Source organism: Gossypium hirsutum, chromosome A11 (assembly GCF_007990345.1).
Source record: "Gossypium hirsutum isolate 1008001.06 chromosome A11, Gossypium_hirsutum_v2.1, whole genome shotgun sequence".
NCBI lineage: Eukaryota > Viridiplantae > Streptophyta > Magnoliopsida > Malvales > Malvaceae > Gossypium > Gossypium hirsutum.
The window spans coordinates 10,641,954-10,652,217 of record NC_053434.1 but is presented as its reverse complement, the minus strand read 5'-3'; positions in this window follow the sequence as shown (position 1 = coordinate 10,652,217).

Here is a 10,264-nt window from a genome sequence, read left to right as displayed (position 1 = left end):
AACTTTACATTCATTTCACGTTAACATTTACTTTGTTAGCTTATACATGCCATTGATTTCCAAAATAAAGTTTCTTTATATACCGAAATCCTGATGTTGACAGTGTGATGTGTCTCCGACCAAATCTGACCTCCGAGCTCTTAACACTACAAAACAGGGAAAAAGGAAACGGGGTAAGCACTTTGTGCTTAGTAAGCTCATGTAACAAGAATTATACTTACCTAATATTTTCAATACAATATAATAAACATTCATATATCCATTCAATGCATTATTACCCTAACATGCACAAACTCAACATTCAAGTTAGTACAATAATTTCCATGTATCAATAATATATATACCATGATTGATGAGCTCGTCAATACCATGATTTCCATTTCCTTGCTATTTTTCCATATTTATCCCGTTGAATTTATCGAAATTTCGATGGATTTTCAGAGGTACACATTTATTGTACAATTTCGGGTCCGTCAATTCATATTCATGTGCGCACATATCCATTTCAGAGAGCACACTCCCGCGAACGTCAACCTTGCAGCGGGATTACCAGTCCAAGCTAAATCCCCTGCAATATAAACTCATACAGTATTGTCGGGATTACCAGTCCAGGCTAAATCCCCTGCAACGACAATTACTCTAATGAGCTTGGATCTGAATTACCAGTCCAGGCTAAATTCAGACCCTAATTCGGATTACCCGTCCGGGCTAAATCCATTTTACACATATTCTTTGGGAGGGCTATATCAGGATAGGATCACCCGTCCGGACTAGATCCTTTTTACCGTCAATTCCTTTTCAGAGATCCATCGAATTTTCCTTTCATTCAAACGGGATTTCTTCCCATTTTATCAAATATATCAATGTTTCATAAATTTCCATATAATGAACATTCAAATCATATTCATATCAAAAACATGCATTTCAAGCATTTAAGAATATAATTCAAGTTACACGAACTTACCTTGATACTTGTTTGTAAACAATAAAAATCTACTAATCCCGAACTTTTTCCTTTCCTCTATCTAGCTTCGTATTTGAATCTTCCGGATCTAAATAAATAAATTTAATTATCAATTTAATACATTTCATGTTCATATGCAACATTCTCTATAATTCAACTATTATTTATAGTTCATTCAAAGCTGTCTACTTGAGTCATAGTCACTAAATTATTTATAACTTGAGCTACGGAACTCCAAATTAAGATCCGTTAATTTTCCCTGAAACTAGACTCATATATATTTTTACCATAAAATTTTCATAATTTTTGGTTTAGCCAATCAGTACAGTTTATTCTTCAAAGTCACCCCTGTTCTGTTGTCTAACAGTTCTGACCCTTCTTCACTAAAAATAAATTATCTCTTTATACAGAATTCAAATGATGTTCTCGTTTGTTTTTATTAAAAATAGACTCATTTATAATTCTATACATATAAATTTAAGTCCCTAATTATTTTTATTCAATTTTTTATAATTTTTCAAAGTCAGAACAGGGGAACCCGAATTCATTCTGACCTTGTCTCACAAAATTCATTATATCTCAAAATTTACAAATACATTGCTTACAATATTTCTTCTATGAGAAACTAGACTCAATAAGCTTTAATTCCATATTTTTTTAATCTTCTAATTCTATTTCTAAAATTTATGGTGATTTTTCAAAGTTAGTCTACTGCTGCTGTCCAAACTGTTTTTGTGCAAGCTGTTTATTACCATTTTTCCCCTAAGCTTTTAATAAATGATAATTTCGTCCCTACTCAATTAGCCTCTCAATTGAGCTGATTTTTATCAATTAACATTTTATTCTATCACCTTAAACTAGTTTACAACCTTTAGGAATCAGAATTTTAGCAATAGACTTTAATTCCAAGCATTTTCACAATTAGGTCCTAAAAATCAATTTCTATTGAAATCACCTAATAAAATCATCTCATAAACAAATTAAAGCTTTAATTTAATTCTATTTCATCATAAAATTACAGCACTCAACCATGGTGACTTTCAATTTCATCCATGAAATCAAAAACTAATGAATTTAATAGCAGGACCTAGTTGTAAAAGTCTTAGAAACACAAAAATTACAAGAAAAAGGCAAGGATTAACTCACTTGGTGCAAAAATTATGAAATATCAGCTTAGAGAACCCTCCTATGGCGTTTTTAGCTGCTGGAATTGAAGAGAAATGAAGAGAAATCTAGATATTTCTTATTTAGTCCTAGCTTTATTTAGTTAATTTTGCAATATTCCAATTTTACCCTTAATTTATCAATTTTTCTGCTGATTTCATACCCTTGCCGTCCAGTCCAAATAACTTTTGGGTCGAATTGCCTTTTAAATCCTTTCTCATTAGACTCTTAAGCTATTTAATTACTCTAGCAACTTTTACACCTATTACAATTTAGTCCTTTTCATTTAATTGACTACCCAAACATTAAAATTTCCTAACGAAATTTTAATACCACATTAATAACATTTCATAAATATTTATAAAATTATTTTTGACTCGGTTTTACGAGATAGAGGTCTCGATACCTTGTTTTTACCCAATTTCTTCAATAATTTCTTTTTCTATCTAATCACTAAATTGGTAAAATTTTTCTATCAATATTTTCATACGATTTTCCTATCATATCAATTTTCAAGCAAAAATATTGAAATAAATTTCTCTTTAAATCGGATCTATGGTTACGAAACCATTGTTCCGATAATCTTGAATTTAGGCCATTACAACTCTCCCCCCTTTAAGGATTTTCGTCCTCGAAAATCTTACCAATAAAGAGGTTTGGGTATTGTTTCCTCATTGTCTCCTCCGGTTCCCAAATCGCTTCCTCAATCCCGTGCTTTTGCCACAATACTTTCACCAAATTTATCTTTTTATTTCTAAGCTCTTTTGTCTCCCGTGCCAATATCTTGACCGGTTATTCACTGTAAGTCATATCCGGTTGAATCTCTACTTCTATCAGAGAAATAACATGTGAAGGATCTGATCGATATCGTCGTAACATAGATACATGAAAAACATTATGGATTCTATCAAGTTCCGGTGGTAATGCCAATCGATAAGCGACCGGTCCAATTCTTTCTATGATTTCATAAGGCCCGATAAATCTTGGACTCAGTTTACCCTTTTGACAGAATCGGAGGACTTTCTTCCAAGGAGACACTTTCAGAAATACCTTGTCACGTACTTGAAATTCAATCTCTTTTCATTTAAGGTCAGCATATGATTTTTGACGATCGGAAGCTGCTTTTAGACTATCCCGAATAACCTTTACTTTTTCTTCTGTTTCCAGGATCAAATCAACCCCATGTATCTTCCTTTCACTAAGCTCTGTCCAATATAACGGTGTTCTACATTTTCTACCACACAAAGCTTCATACGAAGCCATTTTAATACTAGACTGATAACTGTTATTGTAAGCAAATTCAATCAAAGGTAGACACCTCTCCCAATTACCTTCAAACTCTAGTATACAACATCGGAGCATATCTTCCAATACTTGAATTACACACTCAGATTGACCATCTGTCTGAGGATGAAATGCAGTGCTGAAATACAATTGAGTACCCAAGGCTTCTTGCAATTTGTCCTAGAAACGAGACGTAAATCGGGGATCTCTATCTGATATAATGGAGACAAGCACTCCATGTAGCCTGACAATCTTAGATATGTACAATTCAGCTAGTTTATCTAAAGAATAATCCATACGTACCAGAATAAAGTGAGCTGACTTTGTTAATCGGTCAACAATCACCCAAATAGCATCTTTTTTCCTCGGAGACAAAGGTAGCCCCGATACAAAATCCATAGTGATTCTTTCCCATTTCCATTCTGGTATAGTAATTGGCTGAAGTAACCCCGAAGGTACCTGATGTTCAGCTTTAACTTGTTTACATATTAAACACCTTGATACAAACTCAGAGATATCACGTTTCATTCCCGACCACAAATACATCTTTTTCAGATCATTATACATTTTATTACTCCCCGGATGTACAGACATAATACCGCTGTGAGCCTCGCGTAGAATCTTCTGTATGAGCTCTAAATTCTGAGGTACACATACCCTACATCTGAATAATAAACAACTATCAGAACCAATCTGAAATTCAGAATCATTACCTGACTCACACTGTGCCCGTTTAACTTGTAACTTCTCATCTTTCTTCTGAGCTTCACATATTTGCTGTAAAAATGTCGGTTTAGCTCTTAATTCTGCTAGGATTGAACCATCATCAGTCAATGATAACCGGGTATTCATAGCTCGTAAAGCAAACAGAGATTTCCGGCTCAAAGCATTAGCTACAACATTAGCCTTACCCGGATGGTAATCAATAATCAAATCATAGTCCTTTATCAGTTCAAGCCACCTGCGCTGTCTCAAATTCAAATCTTTCTGTGTCATCGAATATTTCAAGCTTTTATGATCAGTATAAATATGACATTTCTCACCGTACAAGTAATGCCGCCATATCTTCAGCGCAAATACAATAGCAAATAATTCAAGATCATGTACTGGGTAATTTCTTTCATGTGGTTTAAGTTGTCTTGAAGCATAGGCTATTACTTTACCTTCTTGCATCAAAACACAACCTAAACCATTTAATAAGGCATCACTGTAAATAACAAATTCCTTACCCGGTTCAGGCTGCACTAATACAGGTGCTTTCGTTGATAGGTCTTTCAATCGGTTGAAACTTTGTTGACATTCATCAGTCCACTCGAACTTTACATCTTTCTACAATAATCGAGTCATTGGAGAAGCTATCATAGAGAATCCCTGTACAAATCTCCGATAATAACCAGCTAAACCCAAGAAACTTCTAACTTCAGATACATTCTTCGGTGGATTCCAATTGACAATAGCTGATATTTTACTTGGATATACCCTGATGCCTTCGGCAGATACAATGTGTCCAAGAAAACCCACTTCTCGAAGCCAAAATTCACATTTACTGAATTTAGCATATAACTGCTTCTCTCGTAGAATTTGCAACACAATTCTCAAATGTTCTGCATGTTCTTCTTCATCCCGAGAATAAACCAAAATATTATCAATGAATACTACTACAAATCTGTCTAAGTACGGTCTGAATATCCAGTTCATCAAATCTATGAATACTACAGGTGCATTAGTTAGCCCAAACGGCATAACTAGAAACTCATATTGCCCGTACTTGGTTCTAAAGGCTGTTTTTGGCACATCTGACTCCTTTACCCGTAACTGAACCTGATCGAAGATCAATCTTTGAAAACACAGTAGCACCTTTCAGCTGATCAAATAAATCATCAATCCGGGGTAACGGGTACTTATTCTTTATGGTTACTTTATTAAGTTGCCGGTAGTCGATACACAATCTCAAAGACCCATCTTTCTTTTTCACAAACAGAACCGGAGCACCCCAAGGTGAATGACTCGGTCGGACAAAACCCCTGTCAACAAGTTCTTGCAACTGTGTCTTTAACTCCTTTAATTCTGTAGGAGCCATACGATATGGAGCTATGGAGATCGGAGTAGTTCCTGAAATCAAATCTATAGAAAATTCCACTTCTCTTTCTGGTGGCAATCCTGGTAATTCCTCTAGAAACACATCGGAAAATTCACATACCACTGGAACTGCCTGTATTTTTGACTCAGATACTTTGGTGTCAAGTACATAAGCCAAGTAAGCATCATACCCTTTTTTGACATACCTCTGTGCTGCCATTACCAAAATCATATCAGATAACCCCTCTGTCTGATCAGATTTAACCGGAGCAACTCACCATTCTGACATTTTAGCACAATATATTTTTGTCTACAATTTATTACCGCATCATGCTGGGTTAACCAATCCATGCCCAATATCACGTCAAATTCATCAAATGGCAGTAACATCAAATCAGCCGAGAAACAATAACCTCTTACCATTATTGGACAATTTTTATAAATTTTATCCACCAACACAGACTGGCCCAGGGGGTTCGAGACTTTAACCACAAATTCAGTAGGTTCAACAGATAAATTTTTAATAATTGCAAGTTTAACACATATATATGAATGCGTAGAACCAGGATCAATCAATGCAGTAATATCAGTATCAAGTAAAGAAAATGTACCAGTAATAACATCGGGTGCTGAGGCATCTTCTCTGGCACGAATGGCATATGTCCTAGCAGGTGCTCGTGCCTCAGGCCTACCTGCAGTATCTTTTGTAGCTCCTCGACTACCACTGACATTACCGGATGGTCAAGGTGGTCTACCTCTCGAAACTGGATTACTCAACTTCAATATCTGTTCAGCTTCTTTTTCACCCCTTTCTGGACAATCTCTGAGGAAATGGTCAAAAGAACCACATCGGTAACAAGCCCCGCTCTTTAATCGACATTCACCAAAATGAGCTTTATTACAGTACTAGCATCTTGGTTTAGGAGTGCCAACACTGCCAACACTGGTCACTGATGGAGTAGAAGGCCTTGGATTAGTGCGTTGAGAACCTCGCTCTTTGCCCGAATACCCAATGGCTGAAGTAGAACGATCCTGATACTTCTTCAATTTCTTTGAAGCAGAAAACTGGGATTTTCCCATCGGTCTTTTACTAAAAATTCGAGCTTTCCTCTCAGCCTGTTTCTTTTATTTGCTCAATTCTTCTACTTTGTAAGCTCTCTCTGCCAATGTAGCAAACTCTCGAATTTCAAGAATTCTGATCAGTAGTTTAATGTCTTCATTTAACCCTTCTTCGAATCGTTTGCACATTTCAGCTTCTGATTGTACCCATTCTCGAGCATATTTACTCAATCGAACAAATTCTCTTTCATATTCAGATACTGATCTGTTACCCTATTTCAACTCAAGAAATTCTTTTCTTTTCTGATCGAGAAACCTCTGGCTGATATATTTTTTTTTCTGAACTCGGTCTGAAAGAATTCCCATGTAATTTCTTCTTTTGAAACAACTGAAGCTTTAGTATTCCACTAATGGTAAGCTGTGGCTTTTAGCAGTGAGACAGCACATTTCAGACATTCTTCTGGTGTACAAGATAATTCCTCCAGAACCCGAGTAGTGTTTTCTAACCAGAATTCAGCCCGTTCGGAATCATCATCAACTACTGCTCGAAATTCTTCGGCCCTATATTTTCGAATTTTATCTACTAGAGCTTTCCCTTTTCTGACAGATTCAGTACCTGTACCTTGTGGGATCTCAAGAACCGGTGGAGGAGCAGGAGGGGGAGCTTGAATTTGCTGCATTACAGGGTTAGTTCTTATGTATTGATTAAACCATTCATTCATCATTTGAAAGAAGGCTGTTTTTGCCTCCTCCCCTCGACCCTCTGTCTCGGGCCTTCTACTGCTAGTTTCTTCTCTTTGTACTAAAGCCGGAGCATGACTCCCAACTTCCTCAGATTGAGCTCGGTCGGATGACATTACTATAAGAAAAACACATTTTAAATGGTCAGGAGATATCACACTATCAATAATAATTTAAATGGCATGTATAGCTAATCCCATGTTTGCTACATCAGTCCTAGAATCGGCTAAACCGTAGCTCTGATACCAATAAATGTAATACCCCTACCCGTATTCATTGCCGAAATAGGGTACGAGGCATTACCGGAGTTTACGAATTATTTTTTTTTATATTCAATATAGCCCCTTTATAAATATCTAACCTTCCCCACAATATTAAATCGAGACCAATCCACATCAACCAAATCAATTCAACATATTTTCAAGATAAATTCATGCATATTTATAAGATAACGTCATCACATATCTAAAACCAGGTTTGTTAACCATACTAATGGCTAACTTTACATTCATTTCACGTTAACATTTACTTTGTTAGCTTATACATGCCATTGATTTCCAAAATAAAGTTTCTTTATATACCGAAATCCTGAGGTTGATAGTGTGATGTGTCTCCTACCAAATCCGACCTCCGAGCTCTTAACACTACAAAACAGGGAAAAAGGAAACGGGGTAAGCACTTTGTGCTTAGTAAGCTCATGTAACAAGAATTATACTTACCTAATATTTTCAATACAATATAATAAACATTCATATATCCATTCAATGCATTATTACCCTAACATGCACAAACTCAACATTCAAGTTAGTACAATAATTTCCATGTATCAATAATATATATACCATGATTGATGAGCTCGTCAATACCATGATTCCCATTTCCTTGCTATTTTTCCATATTTATCCCGTTGAATTTATCGAAATTTTGATGGATTTTCAGAGGTACACATTTATTGTACAATTCCGGGTCCGTCAATTCATATTCATGTGCGCACATATCCATTTCAGAAAGCACACTCCTGCGAATGTCAACCTTGCAGCGGGATTACCAGTCCAGGCTAAATCCCCTGCAATATAAACTCATACAGTATTGTCGGGATTACCAGTCCAGGCTAAATCCCCTGCAACGACAATTACTCAAATGAGCTTGGATCTGAATTACCAGTCCAGGCTAAATTCAGACCCTAATTCGGATTACCCGTCCGGGCTAAATCCATTTTACACATATTCTTCGGGAGGGCTATATCATGATAGGATCACCCGTCCGGGCTAGATCCTTTTTACCGTCAATTCCTTTTCAAAGATCCATCGAATTTTCCTTTCATTCAAACGAGATTTCTTCCCATTTTATCAAATATATCAATGTTTCATAAATTTCCATATAATGAACATTCAAATCATATTCATATCAAAAACATGCATTTCAAGCATTTAAGAATATAATTCAAGTTACACGAACTTACCTTGATACTTGTTTGTAAACAATAAAAATCTACTAATCCCGAACTTTTTCCTTTCCTCTATCTAGCTTCGTATTTGAATCTTCCGGATCTAAATAAATAAATTTAATTATCAATTTAATACATTTCATGTTCATATGCAACATTCTCTATAATTCAACTATTATTTATAGTTCATTCAAAGCTGTCTACTTGAGTCATAGTCACTAAATTATTTATAACTTGAGCTACGGAACTCCAAATTAAGATCCGTTAATTTTACCTGAAACTATACTCATATATAATTTTACCATAAAATTTTCAGAATTTTTGGTTTAGCCAATAAGTACAGTTTATTCTTTAAAGTCACCCCTGTTCTGCTGTCGACAGTTCTGACCCTTCTTCACTAAAAATTAATTATCTCTTCATACAGAATTCAAATAATGTTCTCGTTTGTTTCTCTTAAAAATAGACTCATTAAGGATTCTAGACATATAAATTTAAGCCCATAATTGTTTTTATTAAATTTTTTATGATTTTTCAAAGTCAGAATAGGGGAACCCGAATTCATTCTGACCTTGTCTCACAAAATTCATTATATCTCAAAATTTACAAATCCATTGCTTACAATATTTCTTCTATGAGAAACTAGACTCAATAAGCTTTAATTCCATATTTTTTTCATCTTCTAATTAGATTTCTAAAATTTATGGTGATTTTTCAAAGTTAGTCTACTGCTGCTGTCCAAACTGTTTTTGTGCAAGCTGTTTATTACCATTTTCCCCTAAGCTTTTAATAAATGATAATTTCGTCCCTACTCAATTAGCCTCTCAATTGAGCTGATTTTTATCAATTAACATTTTATTCTATCACCTTAAACTAGTTTACAACCTTTAGGAATCATAATTTCAGCAATAGACTTTAATTCCAAGCATTTTCACAATTAGGTACTAAAAATCAATTTCTATTGAAATTACCTAATAAAATCATCTCATAAAAAATTAAAGCTTTAATTTAATTCTACTTCATCATAAACTTACAGCACTCAACCATGGTGACTTTCAATTTCATCCATGAAACCAAAAACTAATGAATTTAATAGTAGGACCTAGTTGTAAAAGTCTTAGAAACACAAAAATGACAAGAAAAAGGCAAGGATTAACTCACTTGGTGCAAAAATTATGAAATATCAGCTTAGAGAACCCTCCTATGTCGTTTTTAGCTGATGGAATTGAAGAGAAATGAAGAGAAATCTAGATATTTCCTATTTAGTCCTAGCTTTATTTAGTTAATTTTGCAATATTCCAATTTTACCCTTAATTTATCAATTTTTCTGCTGATTTCATACCCTTTCCGTCCAGCCCAAATAAATTTTGGGTCTAATTGCCTTTTAAATCCTTTCTCATTAGACTCTTAAGCTATTTAATCACTCTAGCAACTTTTACACCTATTACAATTTAGTCCTTTTCATTTAATTGACTACTCAAACATTAAAATTTCCTAACGAAATTTTACTACCACATTAATAACATTTC